The sequence below is a fragment of the Euprymna scolopes genome, chromosome 37 (assembly GCF_053919585.1).
Source record: "Euprymna scolopes isolate OS-2025 chromosome 37, ASM5391958v1, whole genome shotgun sequence".
In the NCBI taxonomy this organism is placed as follows: Eukaryota; Metazoa; Mollusca; class Cephalopoda; order Sepiida; family Sepiolidae; genus Euprymna; species Euprymna scolopes.
In genome coordinates, this window is record NC_136518.1 from 13,624,058 (window position 1) to 13,630,057 (window position 6,000).

Sequence of the window (6,000 nt, forward strand, 5' to 3'; positions counted from 1 at the left end):
CTAAGCTGAAAAAAAAGCATGAAACAAAATAGGGGGAGGGGGTAAAGAATAGAATATAAATGTCTTGCTTTGAAATGAAGAAGAAATTTTATTTACAATAAGTTGCAAATTTTTCCCTTTGCGGGCATTTAACTTAAAAAACGCCAATGTAACATTATGAAAAAAGTAACATGTAATGAAAAAAAATAACAACACTGGTTCTTCTAAAGAAGTTGTGTGTATCCATAAATGAATACAATAATAATGTACAAAATAGTAGTATCTCCTAATCACACTCGCATATGAAATTAATTTTAAGAGCGTACTCACAATTGAAAGCCAGTCAGGCAAGCGCCTTTTTCTTTTTCTTTTTTTTTTTTTTGTTTAAAGTTCTTTTAGAATTTTCTTTCCCTCCATGTTCGATTGCATGAATTTCAGGAACAAGACCTCGTTGCTTGTCCGGAGAGAAAATTCCAAAATTCCTTGTCACGTAAAAAGGTATTTTCTTTAAATTCCACTCGTTCTACAATACGTGCAGAACCGTAGTCACGTAAATAGTTTTCAGAAGTCTGTCTCGTCACAGCCGCATATTAATTTCTTGCCGGGTTTACTTCTTTGAAGAAGGCTCTTCAAAATTCCATTTTCAGCGCCGGGCAATGAACACGTTCACTCTCCACGTCAGCAGAATTTCAAAAGAGGTCGAAATACGCGCTGGGCTCGTGATGTCACCACAGAGCTAGCATTTCCCTTTTCTCCAAATTAAAGGGAGTTTCGTACAAACCGAAAATATACGAAACTAAAAATCATAATGGATACAAAATACAAAAAATCATATATAAGAACCAGATAAAAAGTAATAAATGTAAATGGGGGGAATGCACCATTATTGGGGCAAAAAAAATTCCAACAACATATAATAATAATTAATACCCGTGCGAACCCTAATAAAGAAAAGGTTTTAAAAGATTAAGCAATCCCCGGTAAGAAAACTGTAAATAGCAGAGAGTACCTGTGCGAAATACAAAAAAAAAATCTGAAAAAAAAAAAAAAATCTGAAAAAAAAAAATCTGAAAAAAAAAATCTGAAAAAAAAAAAAATCTGAAAAAAAAAAATCTGAAAAAAAAAATCTGAAAAAAAAATAGTAGCGGCAGTATGGAACGCTTTGAGGAAAAGGATTGCGCCGAAAAATGACAGAAGTGCTTTAGTCGAGTTGTCTACTAGAAACTGACGACATTGGCACTCTCGAAATAACGCCTTTAAAGATGAGATATTTAAAAAGTAAATCAACATTTCTTTGTAAATGTTCAATGTTTTTAAAATTAAAGTATACAACGAAACACGTGTAATCATTGAATACTAAAGTAAAAAAAACACATAGACAGTGTATAGGCTGCAGAAGCATACAAAAATCCGTTCTCGACTGCATTAATCGAGTATACGAAATTATTTTTATTTAGCGTATAAAAATAATTTTAGTCAGTTGCGAATAGTTTGGTCGCAGCCAATGAGATTTGATGAATTTGAGCAGGGAGAAATCATTAATTTTGGAATCGGTAAAAGGAAAGGTTATGGTATGTGTGTAAGTATATGAGCTAGAAAATTACGGTGCTAATCTATATATGACTTAAATGTAGAATATGTACCGGTGTCGAGTAGGAGCGGTAGGAATACTATTTATTTAGAGGGGGAAACAGCAGCTGTTTCCACTGTAGATGTTTGCGACAGTGATGATGCTTCTCTTAGGATGTTAATACAGTGAATAAATATGAGTAAGGTGGCATTCAAATGTTACATAATGTCGTGGTTGATAATGTATACATAATAAATTTGTATAGATAGATTGATAGATAGATAGAGAGATGGAGAGAGAGAGTTATAAATCGATAGAGGGAGATAGAGAAAAATAGCTATAGATAGATAGACGGATAGTACACTTGTGCCATATGGACTTACATACTCCCGACTAACCTGACCAGCAGCAAAATCTTACCCCTTCACTGTTGAGATCCCTAGATAGTTTTCTAGTCTAACCGTTTCTTCTCTCGGACTGTTTGACTTTGGAATTTCTTTCTTGCTTCTCTGACTATACTAACATGCAGATGTTTAATTTGACACGAGCAGATATCTCACTGCTCAGCTCTCCACATAGTTCCCTGTAGACATAATCCCGATTAGTAGCCCTTCGCGTCCTAGTGATGAAAAAAAAATACTATCTCTGTCGCCCTGTTGATATTTGCGGCAAATAATAAAAGAAAAACGTACATACAATATATCACGTTTTTCGTTTATTTGTGCACGCCTGTGGAACTCTGTTTCGTTTTCCTGCTTTCCAACTGACTACAATATGGGTGTCTTCAAGTCCAATGTGAACAAATTCTTGATGGGTTATCCCTCTTAAGTAATCAAATTTACCAAATTCTCACGACTAACGACATGTTTCCTTTGACCACTGCAAACTAATTAACCCTTATCCTCGAGTGACTCCCGGGCCTTTTAACAGTATTTTGCATATTTTCTATTTTTAACTCCTTTTCCCAAACTTACCGTGTCAAAGAGAGTCGGTCGCCATTTTAAATTTTCAAATACATCGGTAAACACTGTATGTTTTTCGAGCTGAAAACATGTTACATTGAATAAAAACATTAAAAACATATCCAGTTTGGTAGAAAAGTAACTTATCTAGCCTTTGATAACATTTATTTGTTATATATTTGTTTTTTTTGGTAACTTTTTCGAATCTATGTGTACGCTGTCAATTATGCAAAACCTGTAATTCAAAAGAAAAAGTAGAAATTTTTTTTGCAATTATATTTTTTTGTGTGTGCTTAATTCAATGGTAATATCGGTAATTCGAGAAATTAATTTTTATTCGAGTTATATCGAATTCATTAATACGGACTTTGGAGGCTTACTTCCTAATGTTCCTGTAAAAAATTAAAATTATATAATTATATATTATATAAAATTATATAAAAAGTTAAAATTTATTTACGATATGCTTTATTTTCATTAAAAGAAAAGGCAAAAATAAATTCACGCATTTTTATCTACTGAAAACCATAACATTAGTAAATGTATTTTTTGTTTAAGCAAAATAAACTTTCACTAAGATTTAAGTAAAAATAATGTGTTCATTATATTCCGTGATCATTATTTGATAAATACTGAAAATTTCATTTAAATTTGTTAATTTTCTGATTTTTTGGTAAATTTTTAAGTAAAGTGAGGGTCAAAATGTTTGTACATTTTGAGCATCGGCATTCATTTTGCACGTACCTAGTTTTCATCATTACAGAAGCGTTATAAAAGCTGTTATTTGTTATGTTAAGAGAGTAAGAATTCCCTTTTTTTTTTTTGTACTTGAGACGTTCATTTTTTTTTTTTTTTTTTTCTTTTTTTTTTTGTACTTGAGACGTTAATTTTCAATAGTTTTCCTTTTGCGCTATCAAACTCCTTCCGAAAATGAAAACAAAACATGCTTCAGGTTTACGACAACGTACTTGCGCTAAGAAGTTCATGAACACTTTTTCTCGGCGCTTTGTTTCCAGGCATTACTCGAAAATACAAAAGTTATCGTCGCCCCCGGGTGGATTCGAACCACCAACCTTTCGGTTAACAGCCGAACGCGCTAACCGGTTGCGCCACGAAGGCAACTGCTATGACCGATACACTAATTTTCTGAAATATAAAAACGACAACAGAAAAATGGATTACAATTTATTTGGAGGAAAAGTGGGGGGGGGTAGAAAAAAGAAAGAAAGAAAGAATACAAAGGGTAGGCATGAAGTGGGAAGAGGGCAGCAAGGCACGAAAAGGAAGTAAAGCAAATAGCAGGCAGCAGATAATAACAAACAAGGAGAAAAGCAAGTAGCCGAGAGGATTAGAGAAAGGCAGACAGGAAGGGGGGATTGCAAGCAGCAGGCAGGATCACCAGATCAATTTTACTATAGGGACTCTTGAAATATTTCGCGCATTTAACTTTATTTAACTTACAGAGAATGTCTTAATAGACAGATTTTTAAAAAATTTCGGTTATTTTTCCAGAATAACTAACAAAGCAAAAAAAAAAAAATGAAAATAGATAAATAAATAAATATACAACAAATAAAAATTGCTAAAGGCAAGCTTACTCTTCTACCTACCTAGCTAAGTTTTTTGTGTTTTAACATATTTTAAAGTGTTTTCGTTATTTTTTACTTAAAAATAAAGGAAGCGCAACAACGGCAAACGCCTATCGAGTTAGAACGAAAAACAAAATAATTGTCGATTTAGAGTCATGGCAAGCAGGGCCTGGCCTCGAGAATTGCTAAAAATCGAAAATCAAACAAAATACTGATAGTACTCGCACAACCTATGGCATTTATTGGGCGTGTTTATATCAGTATTTTGTTTCATTTTCGATTTTTGAGCGATTATCAAAATTTGAATATGACTCTAATGAATTTTTGTTTATTTTTGCATATTGCATATTTCAAACTAAACTTGAACTAAACATTAAAAACAAAATTCCATTTCTAAACGTAACGACCAACACATACATCTCCATAAAAAAAACACATCCATTACATATTAGGGGCTCTACGTCGGTGACGATTAAGTTAGCTCGTGCGAATTTTAACAAGGCTCACATTGAGTGCATAATTACTCAGATCTGTAAAACAGAGTAATTCCCAGGGCTGACAAAAGTTGGGGCAGGGGGGCAGAGGTCAAACGCCATAAATAAAACATAGTCGAACACTTAGGAATCACATCAAGTTTTTTGTGCTGAGAGAAAACCAAGGTCTTCAGACCAGTCTCTTATTGGAAGCCATGCGAACGAGACAAAGCCAATGATGTAAAAAAATTATAATCTCAGCAAGTGTTACCGGTGTTTCTGACCGTGCGCGTCGCTCATTTCGTAAAGTACAGTTTAAGAAGTAAATAACTAACTACGATAGCAGTAGTCTCTCTTAAGTACATTCTTTCCAAAATAAAAAAAAAAACTTGTAGAAAACTCAGCGAACGTCTCCCTGTATTATTTGTTTCATGAAAAGAAACGGAAATACATAAAAGAGCACACATAAACACCCCGCAGATATAAAGGACGCACTGTTTATAAAGTAGTGTTCGGAATCAAAAATCGAAAAAATCGGTCTTTTGGAGACATTGGAATCGGAAAAAAAATGTGTTCAGTTTCCATTCATTTTGTTGGTTTTTATTTGTTTTTCTTTGTTTAAAAGTAAATTTGCTATGGTTCATATTAATGATGAAGCGATAAATATTCATGCAATTATTAGTACCAGTAAAACTAAAATCTATATATCAACGCGCAAGTATACTTCTATGCTTGTAAAAATATATGCACATATTACATGAGTTTTTGCAGTAATCACCCCCCCCAAAAAAAAAAAGATCTCTGTAGCTAGAAACTTTAAAAAAATCGGAATGGGAATCAGTAATTGTATCGGAATCGGGAATTAAGAACAGAATCGATAATTGTATCGGAATCGATAAAGATGTTGGAATCGTCCCACCACTAATATATAAAGACTTATTTTGTTGTTGAAAACGTTACACTTTCATGTTGAATCGAACCGGTGTAATTAGTCTGTTGAGATGCTTATCCACTATTCCATGCTAGCATGGTGACCCAACGTTAAACAATAATCAATGAATGTTGCACACTCCTATATTTTTATTGTTATCAGAATAAATGAAACCGACCATTTTTCAATCAAATCGATTGATTACCTGCCTTAGATGGGGACCCATCGCAGTGCACCTGGAGGAAGCGTACATGCCTCTCGCTATGACTTATCTCAGAATACATTGTAGACTACATTGCACTGTGGAGAAACTATTGATGATTTTATAAAATTATTTTCATATATAATGGTTGGTTGGTTGTTTTTTGTTTTACGGCATATCACCCCTTTTCGGGTTATTTAATGCCGAATCCAAAGATTTTGAAGAAAAAATTTTTAATAGAATATATTTGTTGTTTTCAAGTCGGTTTCTATTTAACCCATAGTTGGAACCCTA

General features: G+C 33.4%; 1 protein-coding gene and 1 non-coding gene across 2 annotated transcripts in view; one reads left to right on the forward strand and one right to left on the reverse strand.

The window, feature by feature from the left end:
- The window catches only part of LOC145261094 (uncharacterized), a 201,983-nt gene that overhangs the window by 72,463 nt on the left and 123,520 nt on the right, over window positions 1-6,000 (forward strand). The gene's annotated exons all lie outside the window — the stretch shown is intronic.
- On the reverse strand, window positions 3,557-3,630 carry Trnan-guu (transfer RNA asparagine (anticodon GUU)). Its single transcript has one exon. It is a non-coding gene; the product is annotated as a tRNA-Asn (tRNA).